This window comes from Dermochelys coriacea, chromosome 1, assembly GCF_009764565.3.
Source record: "Dermochelys coriacea isolate rDerCor1 chromosome 1, rDerCor1.pri.v4, whole genome shotgun sequence".
Classification (NCBI taxonomy): domain Eukaryota; kingdom Metazoa; phylum Chordata; order Testudines; family Dermochelyidae; genus Dermochelys; species Dermochelys coriacea.
This window is the reverse complement of record NC_050068.2, coordinates 143154382-143172485: the sequence shown is the minus strand read 5'-3', so window position 1 is coordinate 143172485 and position 18104 is coordinate 143154382. Positions and strand designations below refer to the sequence as shown.

General features: G+C 39.6%; 1 protein-coding gene across 3 annotated transcripts in view; it reads right to left on the bottom strand.

Annotated features, from left to right (window-relative positions):
* Positions 1–18104, bottom strand: part of PDK3 (pyruvate dehydrogenase kinase 3) — a 102594-nt gene that overhangs the window by 71551 nt on the left and 12939 nt on the right. The window lies entirely within an intron of this gene.

Here is an 18104-nt window from a genome sequence, read left to right as displayed (position 1 = left end):
GTCTAAATTAGCTACCACCACTCAAAAAAGAGATCCTGGAGTCATTGTGGATAGTTCTCTGAAAACATCCACTCGATGTGCAGCGGAAGTCCAAAAAGCTAACAGACTGCTAGGAATCATTAAGAAAAGGATAGATAATAAGACAGAAAATATCATATCGCCTCTATATAAATCCATGGTAGGCCCACAACTTGAATACTGCATGCAGATGTGGTCACCCCATCTCAAAAGAGAGATATTGGAACTGGAAAAAGTTCAGAAAAGGGAACCAAAAAAAGATTAGGGATATGGAAAGGCTTCCATATGAAGAGAGATCACTAAGACTTGGACTTTTCAGCTTGGAACAGAGATGACTAAGGGGGGATATGATTGAGGTCTATAAAATCATGACTGGTGTGGAGAAAGTAAATAAGGAAGTGCTATTACTCCTTCTCATAAACACAAGAACTAGGGGTCACCAAATGAAATTAATAAGCAGCAAGTTTAAAAACAAACAAAAGGAAATATTTCTTCACACAACACACAGTCAACCTGTGGAACTCTTTCCCAGAAGATGTTGTGAAAACCAAGACTATAACAGGGTTCAAAAAAGAACTAGATAAATCCATGGAGGATAGGTCCATCAATGGCTATTAGCCAGGATGGGCAGAGATGGTGTCCCTAGACTCTGTTTGTCAGAAGCTGGGAACGAGCGACAGGGAATGCATCACTTGATGATTACCTGTTTTATTCATTCCCTCTGGGGCACCTGGCATTGGCCACTGTTGGAAGACAGGATACTGGGCTGGATGGATCTTTGGTCTGACCCAGTATGGCCGTTCTTAATTATCAAAGTTGAGATGTATAACATAATTTTTGTGTGTGTGTATAAATACACACACACACACACACACACACACACACATTCCTTAAGTTTCCTTTGCCAAATCTCACACTGATGACTTGGCAGATCCACTAGGCTAGTTCTACTGCTTAACAATTTGTCAGTACGTAACAGAACCTCTTTAAACAAAAGTCTGTTTTTTATTCTCAACTAATATCTTGATCTACCTGCATACCCTCTCCTATATTTTTTCTAACATAAAATATAAGTTTTATAGATAACCAGCAGCTCCAGTAACCTAACCAATTTATATGCTAGCTTTACTTTTACACTTTTCATATTTTATGCAAGTTGGAAAGCTTTGGTTGCCATTATAAATAAAAATGTTGCCCATAATCAGAGTCCAATTAAACATTTCAAAGACCTAAAGCAAACATACATATACTCAACACAAATATGAGGCCCACTTCTGCCCTCAGCTACACAAGTGAAGCTCAATTTCAGTTGCAGTCATAAAAGCAGAACTGGACTCCTTTTTACCAACGCTCATTTTGTAAATTCACATACACAGGGTGTTTCCAGAGTGGTGGTTAGAAAAAAAAATCTTAAATTGTAATATCATCAAGCAAATTTAATTGAGTAGAACCACACAATGCCATTTTTATAATCACTTTTTCGATTATAAGCACTTTTTAAACTGTACATTATGTGCCTAAGTCTGCCTTTGTCCAGTTAAATTATTAAACCTTTACATTCCTGTAAAGTCAATTGTGTTTAGTATTAGCAGAAATATTGAAAAATTCTGGCAAACTCAGTTGGAATAGTACTGTAAAGACAGCAATTTTTTGACTGTTAATATTTGCAATACCCAAGGTAAAAGATGCAGAAGGAAAACTAATTTCACAGCAGTGAATCTGTGGCACTAAGTTTCCTGGTTTAGCTCCATAGCTTAAAAATGTTTCATGATCAAAATATTCCTTTCAATTTCGTTTCATTTCTAAGGTGAATTTTTAAAACTGTCATACTTCAAGACTTTGCTTTGGAAACTATTTATATTCTGTGCTTCCAAAGTCAAAGTTTAGTTAACATTGCTATAAAAACTGCCTTTTGCATTCCATAGCAGTACTAAATAGGGAAAGCAAAATAAATTAGGCCCTGGTCCACCAAAAAAGTTAACTCTGTAGTTACTGGGCTACAAAATCTTTGTGCCATAGCTGACCTATGAGCTATGAAATATATGAAACCTATGAGCAAATTATTTCTGAATGGCAGCACTCTGTGCATCCTTTTCCCCATACTTACATACACTGGAAGTTGTGAACAGCCAGACTGCCATACCAGTATATCGCAACCTGGTTTCTGAAAGGCCTTGTCCAAGAATATCCAAAGAGGAGGCATAGTCAACACAGCCTATTAACTTGTGAAGAGGGAAGAAGGGGGAGTGAGCTAACATGTTCTTTCCAGGTGTCACGGGCCGCAGACTGCCCACCACTGCTGTCAGGCCCTGTCTACTCTACCACTTTTGTTGGTATAATTTATGTCGCTCAGGGATGTGAAAAAACACACATCCCTGTGTGACAAGTTAAACCAACAGAAACGCCAGTATGGACAGTGCTATGTCAGCAGGAGAGCTTCTCCCACCGACATAGCTACCGCCACTCATGGAGGCAGTTTTATTATGCGACAGGAGAGTTCTGTCAGCATAGAGCGGCTACGTGAGCGGTCTTACAGCAGCCCAGCTGCATCGCTACAGCTGTGCCACTGTAAGCTTTCTAGTATAAACTTGGCCTAAGAAAATTGAAATTTCCTTTGAGTTTCCACTTTAATCTTAAAATGTATCATTTTACTGGATTCCTATTGTGTGAATAAACAGAAGCATTCATTGGAGACATCTGTGTAAAAATACATACACAGGTATTTGAAAGCAATGGCGATGCTTACAGACACTATCCTTCACTGTAAAGCTTAATTGAGTGATTAGGTCTTTGACTCAGTGACTATGCCTATTTTCAGATTTCCCACCCTTCCCCAGGAGTAGAAAAATCTATGGCAATATGCAAACAGACTGGGTAGGCTCAGAGACCTGTGTTTTACTTGTCATGGGCTATAAGTATTCCACTATAGGCAAAAGAGAAATTGAAAGTGTCTTTTGTGACTACGACCAACACAACTGCCTGAAAAATGAACAAAAAATACAAAGTACTGATTAAGCTATGTTCAGGCAGCCCAAGAAAGGTTAAAAGCATTGCTATGCATATAATAACTAAGATTTGCAATTTGAAAACCCCTCAAGCACATTGCAACTGGCACAATCAAGGTCACACTTTAAGGCAGTCCCATTATAATCAGTTGAACAGCACAGCATTCAACGTCTGTTCACAGATGGGTACACTGGCAAGACAGCCCCCAATTCGGCTTTAAAACAAGCATTTGAGGCTTTTTTTGTGTGCTCATTTAAGGCATGTCAGTCAATGGACTGTTATGCTCTATTGGCATCAGTAATTATTGATTTAAGGCCCAATCCTGCAAATTCTTATGATTATTTTACTCATATATTTTTTGCAGGATCTGTCCCTTCAGTTACACGTAAGTAAATTCTGTAAATGTTGTATTAGTTAGCAACTCTTAGCCACCGAAGTAACTAATTATGAAACTGTATCGTTGCTTTTGATAAGATACACTGATGATTAAGGCTGCATGTGAGTCACGGAAGTCATGGATTCCGTGACTTTCTGGGGCCTATGTGACTTCTGCAGCAGCCAGTGCAGCTGACCTCGGGGCCAGCCACACCGGTTGCTGCTTGGCCGTTGCCCCGCAGTAACTGGTCCCGGACATTGCAGCGAAGCAACAGTGGCGTCACAAGCCAACCTCCCACCTGGAGCAGCAGCAGTCGGTGCTTCCACCCCCCCTCCACAGCAGCAGCAGTGGGGGGGCCCCCGGAGCACACCCCGCACTCAGAGCAGCAGCAGCCCCAGGGCCCCAGAGCGCCCCACCCCCCACAGAGAAGCAGCATCCGCGGGAGTTACCCTCCCCCAGAGCAGCAGCATACCCGTGATTAAATCGTATCCTTACTGATGATATACAGTAGGAATCCTATTTTGTCATGCAATTTATTAGATTAAAAAAATCTTAGCATTTTGGCCCCCCCATGTAACAACCTGGTAATGGTTTTCTCTGTGTAGCTACTTTAAAAAACTCCTGAAGAAAACTGGAAGGAAACTCAGGTAAGGGACAGGAGTTTTATTTGTCAATGAAGTGGCAGATTTGGCCCCCAACCCATAGATTTCTGGTCACCCTAAGGGACAGAACAATTTTCATGTAGTCCCAGGACCTCTGCAGAGTTTCCTTGACTCCCAGCTACAGTCTCAGCAGTTGAGCTGCCATGCATCAAAAGCCATCCTCAAAAAGGAATGGGGAGGTAGGGAAAGAGAAAAGAGGGGTTACTGCTCCTCTGACCAGCACTAACTGTGGATGTTTTTCCAGACTGAAATCCCCACACACATGCAGGAAGCATGCCATGTCCAGGGGTTGCTCCTTAGCAGTTCCTTTTCCCATCCGGAGCTGCAAAAGGACATCCCACTAAGTCTGGGGCAATGGAAGAACACAGCTGAGCCATTAATCTTTCTTCACCATGGATCTGACCCCTAATTTAGAGCATATTTTGTTACCTTAAACTCTGTGAAGCAGAGGGTAGAATATGGTCCATTCATAACCATCTTGATTATCACTACAAAAGTTTTTTTCTCCTGCTGATAATAGCTCATCTTAACTAATTAGCCTCTCACAGTTTGTATGGCAACTTCCACCTTCTCTGTATGTATATATATAATCTTCTTACTATATGTTCTATTCTATGTATCCGATGAAGTAGGCTGTAGCCCACAAAAGCTTATGCTCTAATAAATCCAGTCTCTAAGGTGCCACAAGTACTCCTGTTTTTTTGCGGATACAGACCAACACAGCTGCTACTCTGAAACCTGTCATTATTTTAGGGAATTACTTCTTAATACAGATATAAAACACTTTTTATAATCAAGATTGACCAAGATGCTCCCCAGGAACCATCATTTATTAAATTTCACAATCTTTTTAATATGTTCAAACTAAAACCAACCTTTGAAAATGAAATTTCTGAACTTATTGTAGTGTTCTTCAAACTTTTTGTTATACTGATCAATTTTTTCTTTAAAAAAAAGTATTTTTTCATTTCCTGGCTCCTACAAGTGTTCCCATGGTTTTATTTTTATCACTACAGTTTAGTCAAGACACATACTTCAGGTCAGATTTTAGTACCAGTATTTAGTATTCTGATATAAATATGGATTAACTCTATTAGCACCAACACAGTAACTTTGAAATTACATTGGTGTGGTTGAGATTGGAATCGGATCCTAAATTTATAAAGCAGCCTCTTGTAAGGCACTACACTATAATACAGATGTATAAAATATAATAAAGACATACCACCATGCTTTTAAGACTTCGCATGAAAGGAATAAATAGCAGAGGAAAAGAATGTCCAACAAAGAAAAAGCCAGGCATTGGGAGGAAAGATTTTAAACATGAAGGCCAACAGTGATCATACTTTATATTTTCCCAAAATGTGTTTAACATTTTTTAATTGAGTTGTGTAAAAGAGTTGAAGACTTGGCAGATTTCAAGGAGGAACAAATTACAATGGTATAGAAAGGTGAACCACATGGTACCATAAACATAGCTCTTGTTATAAATTACTACCCAACAGCCTGCTGTTTTCATACTTGAAGTATTATATCACAAATACAGATTTATGTTGTCTTGTTAAATTATATGAAATTAAAAAGCATATATAGCTCTGAGAAGTCATGAATTCCTGCCTAGAAGATGCTAAATTACAAGATATCAAATTCTGCTGAAGTGTGATAAGCAGAACTGTGTTTGAAGAAAAAAAAACAACAGAATCTGAAAGTCATTATTAGGGATAAAAGAAGAGCTGCATCCTAGAAATATATTAGTGAGTAACTTTATTCACTTGAGTAGTTCCCACAATGTAAGTGGAACTACTGACAGCTGGTTGAGAATTTTTCAAACCGGTTTTTGCATTGGACAATACAAATTCATCAACACAAACATTTTGCAGAAAAAGTTTCTGAGGTCCAGGAAAGAAATTCTGGTGCGACATTGTCGTCTTTAGAATAGCCAACAGGCCCAGGTTTACGTCCCAGCTCTGCAATTCTACCTCAACCCAGATGAATACCCAAACTACCAGGTTACTGGCTATCTGAGATAGCGGTCATTCATTGGGCAAAAGAGAGAATTACTCTATAGCCTGGTGGTTAGGGCACATACCTGGGCTGCGGAAGAATGGCAAAGCACAAACTTGAACCTGGGCTTCCCACATCCCAGGTCAGTATCCTTACCACAAGGCTATTGGATGGGTAGATCTCTCTCCATCCCTCCCCTCAATCTCCCAATGCAGATTGGGAAAGATTTTTGAAATCTGAAAGTTGTGCAGCACAGAAGAACTGTTTCCCATCCAGCTCTAACTCAGATGAGTAAAGAGCTTAACTGTTTGCAGAAATGGGACCTAAAAGGAAAAAAGCCTCAGATTTAGGAGCTCAAAAGCTATAGGATCCACACAGCCTCGTGCTTCTGCACAGACAAGTGCTGAATCTGATACTAAGGGAGGGGAAAGAGTACACAAATATTCAAGTAGGGAGTTATGACAGCTGGTACATGGATTGTTAGTGCTTTTTAACAAAATAAATTTAAAAGGTAATACCGTGATCTGTATCAAAATTCTTACTTTGGTATTAAATCCACCATTGCCTCAACTATCGGTTATTACTCCTAGCCTCACATTTCTTGTTTGGAATTTTCATTTTTAGATTTTTTTTAAAGATTTATTAATTAAACTCTTCCCCTTTCATTTTTTATTCTTGTCTGTATTTTTAAATTATTTTTAGCTGTCACCTTTTCATCTATGTTTATTTTTGTAGAAGCTTAACTAGTTTATATTCAAGTGAATACAAGCGAGTTACCCTCAAACTCTTAATCAGATTTTACTTTCTCTAAGTGATGGATGTACCTTCTTTGAAATATTATTGAATATGTTCCTTAATGAGAAAGAAGTGTTGTACAGAATTTATAGTCAAAAGCTGAGTTATATTATATGTACACACACACACACATTATATTATATATATATATTTATTTCTAACTTAACAAGCACAAGTAAAGTGCTTTTTCCACAGAACAACAAACAGATTCCAATGTATTTTGAATAATGTATTTCTATTAATCAATCTCCTCATCAGAGGAATTCCGTCTGCTGAGGAAGCATACATCGTTCTCATACTGACTGACTGATTCTGGTTCCGCATGATAACTCTCTTTCATCTCGGTGGTGGGTTTTTTTTGGTGACGAATAGTTAAGTACTGAGAACCTCCCCATGTTTTAGTCACATGTTTATTGATTATGCACAATGGAACTGTAACATCTAAAGTTCTTGGTTCAAGACTTTTCTTTTAAAGTTACTCACTCTTTAAAAACACTGAACCCCCATGGCTACTTTAACTTACACTGGGCACATTTTGGCACAATCAGCTGCCCAAACTCTGTGGGTCAAATAAGTGGTATAAAACCACATTTGCTCCCCACGCAATGTCTGTGCCTCACTTCACCAGCGATAGCTCAGTATGGGAAGTCCTAAGTCTTCTGACCTTGTCAGAGGCCAGGACATTATTCAGTTAGACAATTCAACTAATTTTTTTTGAATTATTTTTAGCTTTCACCTTTTTCATCTATGTCTATTTTGTAGGAGTGCAACTAGTTGGTATGCAAGTGAATACTACTAGTGAGTTATCCTCAAAACTCTTAATAAAAGGCCAGATTTTATATACACCAAACAAAAATTAAGAGTCCACCAAAAAAAATGAATATTTTTGGGAGGAAGAACGTTCTTTCATCAGTTTTTTAGTCCAGAAGTGTCAGTTTTATAAAGATTTTAAAATACCATTTCAGATGGAGTCAAGCTGCTAAGATATTCAAGAATCTGCTTCAGAAAAAAAGGCTTCAAGATTGTACATCGGAAATGCAATGTATTAAATGTGTTTTTACAGATCCCTGCATGTTTAATTAAAGAGTCTGAAAATAAAACATGTGCAGAGATCCCTACTGAGGAATTAGTAAATGCATTGTATGACTGTTGCACTCCTGTAGAGAATGTAGAGCGGCGAGATAACAGTGTTGTGAATTCAGCACTTCCTTTCTTAAAATGTCCCCTCATTCTAAGTACTTATAGTGTCCCAATCAAAATTCTTACTGAGTAACTTGATAAACACATTTACAGAGGGGATTTGAAACAGGAATTGGGTGCGAGGGGGATCTAGATTTTAATACATGCACATGATAAGCACGCCATTTGTTTTGGCTATGTTTTGGATTCTCTTCATCACACTTGGCAACAAAAAACACAATGTATTTCCTGTAGGAAACTATTGGAAAAAACCACCTGAAGAAAATCTGCTAAAAAGAAACCAATCTCCTAAAGAACAGTGACCCTTAAAATCATGCAGCCAAGGAGGAAAGCTAGAACTACTGCAACCAGTTTAACGGGCCTCAGCCTCAGGCACTGAAAGATACTAAACAGTCTGGATTTTTATACAAGATTATACACTTTATTAGGTGTATCAGGCACAACTGAAAGCAAAACAAAGATTAATACTAACTAGCTACAAAATGTAATAGCTATAAACAATCTGTGCCAAATTCAGTTCTAGTGTAAAAAGGTACATTGACATCTGTGTGAAATGGGTCCATGTCGTAGAACTGACTTCAGCCTGCTCACTTCTAGATAAAATGACATTTACAATAGTAATTAAAAATTATTTTAAAAACACTTTCAGAAAAAAAGTTAGAAAAAACAACCAGAATTAGAAACCTGAGAACTTGGGTGTATACCCAGTTCCACTGGAAACTAGGAAAATTTACTTCCAAATGGCAGATCTACTTAGCCCTTCACTAGCTAATTACTCAGTTTTCTCAAGTGGTCAAGATACCTCCACCTACAATGTTTACAGAAACATTTTACCCTCCAAGAATTTTATTTCCCGAGCAAATCTATGGCGCCATAACAAAATTCAAGTGTTTGTTGGAGCTCCAGGTAAATGGAATGTGCTGATGTCCAAATTATATACATTCATCTTCTCTGATTACTCCCAAGTGCTCTTCAGGAAGCAACAAAGTTTTACTTAATTCCATCTGAAAGAAACAATAATAAGACCAAATAGTATTTTATCCAGAAAAATTCTTTGTGGACAAGCTTTTTTTAGTTCAGACCTTGGAACAGGCTTTCATATTTGTTCAGAACAAGGACAGATTAAAGTAATATAAAATCCTAACCATGTTCCACATGATCCCACCCCAGCAGCATGGCCCTGAACCTCTTCAAAGTGACACTGGCAGGGACTATCAAAACCAGAGCAGTTTGCTGAGCTGGTTGGGAGACCAGCAACATTCCTCTTCGAGCAGACTGGGACTCCCTTGGAGATTGGACAACACTGTTCCCACTCAAATGAACAATCATAGAATCATAGCACTGGAAGGGACCTTGAGAGGTCATCTAGACCAGTGGTTCTCAAAGCTGGTCAAAGGGCGCTCAAAGGGCGGCCAGCACATCCCTCGGCAAACAAACCGGCCCAGCCCACCAGGGGCTTTCCCTGAACAAGCAGCGGACCAGCTTTGAGAACCACTGATCTAGACAAATTCCCTGCACTCATGGGGACCAGGGGTCAGCAACCTATGGCACGTGTGCCAAAGGCGGCACACGAGCTGATTTTCAGCGGCCGGCCGGCCGGCCAGGGTCCCGGCGGCCAGTCCTGGGGGCTCCACTACCGGCCTGGGGTACCAACCGCCGGCCCCAGACAGTCAGGGTTCCGTTTGCCAGTCCCGCTCAGCCCGCTGCCGGCCCCAAGTCCCGGCCACCAGGTATTTTCACACATGAAATCTGTCCTCTGTCCCTCTCGGAGCCTGTTAACAACTAATCACTCAGAAGCCTGTGTGCAGCTTAAAGTATCCAAATGTGCCAGACATTGGAAAACTCAGCAAGGAAAAGCAAGGGCAAGGATCACACTAAACTAATAAGTTCTGCATTTTAATTTAATTTTAAATGAAGCTTCTTAAATATTTTAAAAACTTTATTTACTTTACATACAACAATCGTTTAGTTACGTATTATAGACTTATAGAGAGAGACCTTCTAAAAACATTAAAATGTATTACTGGCACATGAAACCTTAAATTAGAGTCAATAAATGAAGACTTGGCACACCATTTCTGAAAGGTTTCCGACCCCTGATCTAGACCATTCCTACCAGATGTTGTCTAACCTGCTCTTAAATATCTCCAATGATGGAAATTTCACAACCTCCCTGGGCAATTTATTCCAGTATTTAATCACCCTGACAGTTAGAAATTTTTTCCTTATGTCCAACCTAAACCTCCCTTGCTGCAATTTAAGCCCATTGCTTCTTGTCCTATCCTCAGAGGTTAAGAAAAACAATTCTTTTCCCTCCTCCTCGTAATAATCTTTTACGTACTTGAAAACTGTTATGTCCCCCCTCAGCCTTCTCTTTCCAGACTAAACAAACCCAATTTTTTCAATCTTCCCTCATAGGTCATGTCTTCTACCCCCTTAATCATTTTTGTCACTCTTTTCTGGACTCTCTTCAATTTGTCCATGTCCTTCCTGAAATGTGGCGCCCAGAACTGGACACAATACTCCAGTTGAGGCCTAATCAAAGCAGAGCAGAGCAGAGCAGAGGAATTACCTCTTGTGTCTTGCTCCCAACGCTCCTGCTAATACATCCCAGAATGATGGGGTTTTTTTGTTTTTTTGGTTTTTTTTTTTTTTTTGCAACAGCGTTACACTGTTGCCTCATATTTAGATTGTGATCCACTCTGACCTCCAGATCCCTTTCCACAGTACTCATTCCTAAGCAGTCATTGCCCATTTTGTGTGTGTGCAACTGATTGTTCCGTCCTAAATAGAGTACTTTGCATTTGCCCTTACTGAATTTCACCCTATTTATTTCAGACCATTTCTCCAGTTTGTCCAGATCACTTTGAGTTTTAAGCCTAACCTCCAAAGCACTTGCAACCCCTCTCAGCTTGGTATCATCTGCAAACTTTAAGTGTACTCTCTATGCCATTATCTAAATCATTAATGAAGATATTGAATAGAACCGGACCCAGAACTGATCTCTGCGAGACCCCACTCATGATATCCTTCCAACATGACTATGAACCACTAGTAACTACGCCCAGTGAATCGTTTTCCAACAAGTTTTGCACCCATCTTATAGTAGCTCCATCTAGGCTGCATTTCCCTAGTTTGTTTATGAGAAGCTCATGCAAGACAGTATCAAAAGCTTTACTAAAGTTAAGATATACCACGTCTACCGCTTCCCCGCAACCACAAGGCTTGTTACCCTGTCAAAGAGAGCTATCAGGTTGGTTTAACACAAATAGTTCTTGACAAATCCATGCTGACTGTTACTTATCAACTTATCTTATAGATGTTTGCCAATTGATTGCTTAATTATTTGCTCCATTATTTTTCTGGGTACAGAAGTTAAGTTGACTGGTCTGTAATTCCCTGGCTTGTCCTTATTTCCCTTTTTATAGATGGGCACTATATTTGCCCATTTCTAGTCTTCTGGAATCTCTCCCGTCTTCCATGACTTTTCAAAGAATCACTAATGGCTCAGATATCTCCTCAGTCAGGTCCTTGAGTATTCTAGGATGCATTTCATCATCCCCTGCTGACTTGAAGACATCTAATTTGTCTAAGCAATTTTTAAACTTGTTCTTTCCCTATTTTAGCCTCTTCTGATCCTACCTCATTTTCACTGGTATTCACTATGTGAGACGTCCAACCACCACCTCCTCCTAGAAACTGGAGTCAGAGGTGGGGAGGATCCTTGCTGACAAACCTTCATGCATATCCATGATAGCACGAAAGCAGACACTTTTTTGGAAAAAAAAAAAAAATACGCTCTGATTTTGAGCTATCAAGTGACTCCAGGAACTCAATCTCTGGGCACATGGGGCTTATTCCTTTATCTAGCATTAGTTGAGAATAAAGAAGTTGAGGGGAAGGAGTAAAAAAATTAAATAAATAAACCACACTTGCAACCCTTAGAACAGTCTGCACACCTACAAACATTCAAAACAACACATCTTCATGTGTTTTTAAAATATCCTTAACTATTTCAGAGCAAAATTTCTTCAAATCAAAGAATATGTTCTTAGTTCAGGAATATATATACCCATGCAAAGTTTGAAACCAAGCTTACTTGTTAAAGTACGAAAGATAATTAATAAAAACAGCTGGAAAATCATTTTTATTCCTATTAAGATAATTCAGTGGCCAAATGGACATTTTAAACTTCTTGGCCCACATACACACAAAATCTCTTCTAGTTTCAGGGAATATATGAGCAGTTTCAGTTCAAAAGGTAACCTGAGAAAGTTATAACCAACTTAACCTGTATTTGGCAATGGAAACATCTCACCACAATTAAAGAGACAATAGCGGTATCCAGAATGAATATAATTGTGGTCTGCAGAATTCCTCCCTGGCTGTCTAAAGAGTGAAACATTTAGGAAAACAAGTAGTTGGGGACTAAAATGTTATGATGGGAGCTTGTCCATTTCTCATAAAATAGCTTACAAAATGAAAAAGTTTGATAAACCACTAAATTAGCCCTTCACATCAGAGCATCAAGATAACCACATCTATACAAAACAATGCACAGACAATAATGCGAGGAGGGTTTTTTAGGTTCTAGTGTTTCCACTTCTACATTTTTTCTACTAGACAAATTTGTCATGACGAAATACATATGTCAATTTTGCAGATGTTTTGGGAGTCAATCATGCACAGGTCAACCTCATCAACCTGGGAAAGTCATACTTGTATTACCCACATTTTTCCTTCTTTATTGTAAAGATGTTCAAGACAACAAGGTGCACTTTTTCCAGTGGAACAACATTCTACAGCAAGGAGTCTTAATCACCATAATATTCCTAACTGGGAGAAGGAAGAAAGTGGAATTACTAGGCAGCTACATTCACTATAAGGTGCATGTCTAGGCGACTGTGCACAAGGAAACGAAGTGCCATAGACCTAAATAGTGGAGCCATGCAGGTGTGGCTGTGGCTCCACTAATTAGGTGCCTCCTGGAAAAGGTGTGGAAGGTGAGGTGGTGGGGAAATAGTGGGTGGGAGTCAGTGGGGTCAGGTGGGGACTAAGTTTGGGACAAAGTAAGCAGGCAGAGGAGTCTGACTTGGTCTGTTTCAGCCCCAGCTGGGCTGTAGGGGCTGGAGAGACTGAGTCCCACTCTCAGATCTCCCAGCTCCATCTGCACGGTGGGTGCTGGGATGGGAGAGACTTCTGGCTGGAGAATAACTCCAGTAACTGTGGATTGGTTTTTTTGTTTGTTTGTTTGTTTTTTAAAAAGGAATCCAAATAAATAATCTCTTCTCCTCCCTAAAACTGTCATTAAAAATCACATTTAGTAACTTTTTTATAATCACAAAAGTGACAATGTATTATTTATGCCTAGCTTTTGCATTGGATGGCATTTCATAATTGCTTAAGTGGTACATAGATCATTTTATGAACTAGATTAATTAAATGCTTAAAATGTTTGGATTTAGCTTTGTCTGGGAACATGTATTACAGCTTTAAAGTTTGATTTGCAGTATCACTCTTCTATTTTCTAACCCGGGGTCCCCAACGCAGTGCCCGCGGGCGCAATGGCGCCCACCGGGGCAGTTGTGTGCACCCACAGGACACTGTGCTTCCGAAATGCCACCGCCGAGCGCGGCTGATGGAGAACCGCTAACCGAAATGCCGCCAAGGAGCGTTGTTGTTTCTCGGCAGCATTTTGGCGGCAACACTTCCTTCTGCTGCAGCTTCTCGGCGACATTTTGGCAGTGAGGTGTCTGGCGCCTGCCACAGTCTTGTGGAAATAAGAATGTGCTATTCCACATAAAGGTTGGGATCCACTGTTCTAATCTGTCATGTCCCAGCCTCAGCTCAGGGGCTGCAGCAGCTAGGAAAAATGCCTCTCCCCAAACAATTTCTAAAACTTAATGGAAAGCACTTGGATTCCAGACAAGTGATTTCCATTAAGTTTTAGAATTTGTTTGGGGAGAGGTACTGGAAATCATTAAGGCCAGATCTTTGCTATCTAGTATAGTTCTGGCTCTTCAGAGTACTCCCACTGACTCACAAGTAGCAAGCACTAGGTTTGGCGTTAGGTTCTTTGTAGGATGAAGACCTTATTTGCAAGCTCTTTGAAGCAGGGATCTGTCTGCAAACTCCCAAGCCATGTGTTAAGGTGCCCCATTTACTTAAGGGGCTTGTAAAAACTTAATAAGCCTACTCTGAGTTTTTAAGTTGGTGACACAGTGTGAAACCAGGAAAACTTTGCCTGTTTCTATAGGGCTCTGTTGCATTTGCACAGAGTGGGTTCTAAACACTAATTTAAAATATCCATAATCAACCACTTGATGTTTTACTTCCCTTCATATTTTCAGTGTTGTCATTTCTTTTGTTTATGGTTTTGTTTGCTCTCTGTGTTGCTTTATTATTTATTTGTACTGTTCTGTGCGTGCGTGTGAAGTATTAAATTAAGAGTTGACATCCCATAGAAAAAGTATAAGCCTGAGTGAATGCCTTTTACTCTCCTTTCCAGTATCAGAAAATATTGTATTAATATTTGCAAAGAGAGCATGACTATTTCTAGTTGACTCATATTTGTTTAGCATTTTAAAGCTGAGCTATGTTTGCAGATAATGTGTGCACAAGAGGGATAGTTTTGTGGACTGCAAAAATCTGTAGCATGCTAGTGTTTTGTCAGGTGCTTTTTTTTTTTTTTTTTTTTTTTGAGAAGCTTTCCCTGAAGATGTAGTGGTCTATGATAGTAGGTTATTAAATTGGGCCTCTGGTGCTTATTTTTTATGCTTTCACTTAATAGCCATGTCTTTTTTATTTATATAGCTGTTTTCAGTATGCCACATTTTGGTGTGTTTACTAGTTTGAGTAGTTAGAAAGGATGATAAAATACATCTACTCTAAGGAGAGTGTTAATTTTCTTTTTATTTGATTTCATATTAAATAAACATCTTAAGTAATGTACCTTGTTAATTATCCCTTGTTTTAATATTCTCCTCTTCTTCCATACCTAAGAACTTTTAAAAAAATATACATTAAATCTAGATTGTTTGTACTGGTGCCACACATCCATACATTACCTCAATATTGGTGCTGCACGTAACAGAATTCATTCCACGCTTGGGTGGAAAAATTAAGAGGGAACATTGCTAGGCAGCCTTTAATGTATAGTCTATAGACAGCTGCTGCTGATGTGTAGTCTACAGGTGGTCTTAACCCACTGTGCTATTAGAGGGAGAACGCAACTGGAGTTGTTCTCTCTGATACATAATTTGAATTTTTTTCCTAACAGGTATTAGCTTGAGGATGACTTACGAGCCTGGGTGAAAAGCACCTATTCCACCCACTCAATGCAGTGGTCCCCAAAAGCTATATGTATTTAATTTACACTGCTATATCTCTTCCCTTACACCACACACGCCTCCCTCCAACCTCACTCCTCTTCCCATCCCGCTTTGAGACAGGGAGAAGAGGAAGGAGGCATGTGAAGGTTGCTGCCACAAGCTCCAAAACACATAAGAGACTCTCTACCACATAGTTATTCTACTGCACCTGGGTTCTGATCTCCAGTGCCCTATCTTCTCCAATAAAAAGAGAAGTGGCTCTGGTCGCTCTCAGCATCAGTTCCAGTTGCACTGATTGCCAGCTCTCCCCTTACCCTGAGAAATGCAACAGCTCCTCATCCCAAATTAACTCAGTTGCCTTGGCAGGTTTTTGAACCCTGCTCATACATCACTACTTCCTCTAGAGACTGTAGGCATTCAAAATACAACACTTTATTTAGATCACAATTAAATTAGTTTAAAATTTAGTGTCTTCATTGCAGACTACATAACAAAGGAAAAAATACCAGGTTTCAAGAGTCTTGGTTCACACAAAAAATTGGAGATCATATTGTATCCAGTAAAAGAATGTATGAATCTCCCCAAATGACAACTATTTCATAAATGGATGAAGAAGGTGGGACGCTAAAGAGAAAAGTCAGGTCCCATAATAGGATTAGAATATCCAGTCTTCAGGACAAAGAGGCTTGCCTTTTTATTTATCTTCCAGTGCCACATATGCCAAGGATGATTAAAAAAAATGCAACAAGCAATGCCTCATTCATGCTAGCTGTTTGTGTGCACAAATATTTATTTCTTCTGCACTTATCTATTATCCAGCCACCAAGAAAAAAAGCTACCTTTTAAACCAAGTTCAGCGAAAGAGTTACAGTTTGATTATAGACAAGATATCAGTGTGAATTAAGAACACACTTCCTATCTAGGAGTTGAGGATTAATATATTATCATTATTAATTATTTGTATTGCTATAGTGCCTAGGAGTTCCAGTCATAGACCTGTACCCCAATGAGCTAGGCACTGTACGAATATAGACCAAAAGGATGGTCTCAGCCCAAGAGAGATTATAATCTAAGTATAAAATGAGACAACAGATGGATACAGATAGATTGACAGGGAAGGAAACAATAAGGTAATACTGGTCAGCATGATAGGTAGAGGTCTCAGCATATCAACAGCCTAACTGTTGTCAAGTTTTTTGTAGGCATCACGGAAAAGGAGAGTTAAGGAGGGATATGAAGAAAGAGAATACATTAGATTTGCAGATGTTTAGGGGGAGCTTCTCTCAAGCATGAAGTGCAGTATGGGAGAAAGCACAAAAGTACTTGTTTGAAAATTTAATAAGTGGGAGATGGAGGCTGGCATCCAGGGCTAAGATGCAAGAGCTGACCTTTCAATAGCACATGAGAGAAAAGTAAGGTGGGGATAAATTGTTAATGGTCTTAAGAGTGAAGTCAAGTAGCTTATGTTTGATGGAATAAAGGGGAGAGATAGTGGAGGGACGCAGAGACAGGGATGACATGGTGAAAGTGATGTGCTAGGAAAATGATCTTTGCAGCAGATAAATGCACATGAGCACAGCATGATTGCATTTGTCAAAGCCAAAGAGAAGTAATCGAGACACAAGATGATGAGAACTTAGATTAGAGTTTGGCAGGGTAGATGGATAGGAAAGGCTGTATCTCAAAGATATTACGCAGAAAGAATATACAAGATTTAGACATAGCCTGGATATGAGGTCCTAGAGAGGGGTCCAAGTTGAAAATGATCTCCAGGTTATGGGCATGAACGACAGGCAGGATGGTGATAGTGTCCACAATGACTGAAAAAAGAGGTGGGGGGAGGGGTTGGATGGGAGGATTACGAGTTCCATTTTAGCCATGCAGAGCTTGAATTGATGGCTAGACATCCATGTGGAGATGTCAGAGTTTGGTCTGTACAGGAAAGAAGACTGGAGGACAGAGGTAGATCTGTGTCTTTGTCACAGAATTTATGTTGACAGGTGAGATTAGTCTGAGATAAGGTTTAGAGGGAAGAGAGAATGTGACCAAGACAGAGACCTGAGGAAACTTAAGAGAAAGTTGGAGAGGGGGATGAAGATGATCCTCTGAAGGACATGTTAAAGAAGTTATCAGAGAGGCAGGAGAACAACTAGGAGAGGAAAGAGTCATGGAAGCCATGGGAGGATGAAATTTCATTAAGAAAACATCACTGACTGCATCAAAAGCAGTTAACAGGTCAAGGACAATGGGGATGGAGTTCAGATTCTGAGATTTGGTTAGAACAAATGCTACTCAAAGTGGTGGTCTGTGGACCGGTGCTGGTCCGTGAGCCAGTCTGCGCGCAAATTGGAAAAAAAAATTGCCAGTCCCCCACATCAGATAGCTTGAGAAGCACTGGGTTAGAAGACATTAGAGACTTTGGCTAAAGTGACTTCAGTGAAGCAGAAGGGGTGGGAGTCAGACTAGACACACACTAGAATAGAACTGGAGTAGAGGAATTCCAAACAGTGATTGTAAACAGAGCATTCAATGATCTTAAAGATGAAAATGATAAGGTGGATGGGTTGGTAACTGGGAGGGAAGTGAGTTTAAGGATGTTTTTTTTAAAAATGGGAGAGAATTAAGCATTCTTGTATTTTGTAGGGAAGAGCCAGAGGAGACTGACAAATTAAGGAAAAGAGTAAGCAAGGGGATGAGAATGGGGAAAGGGGA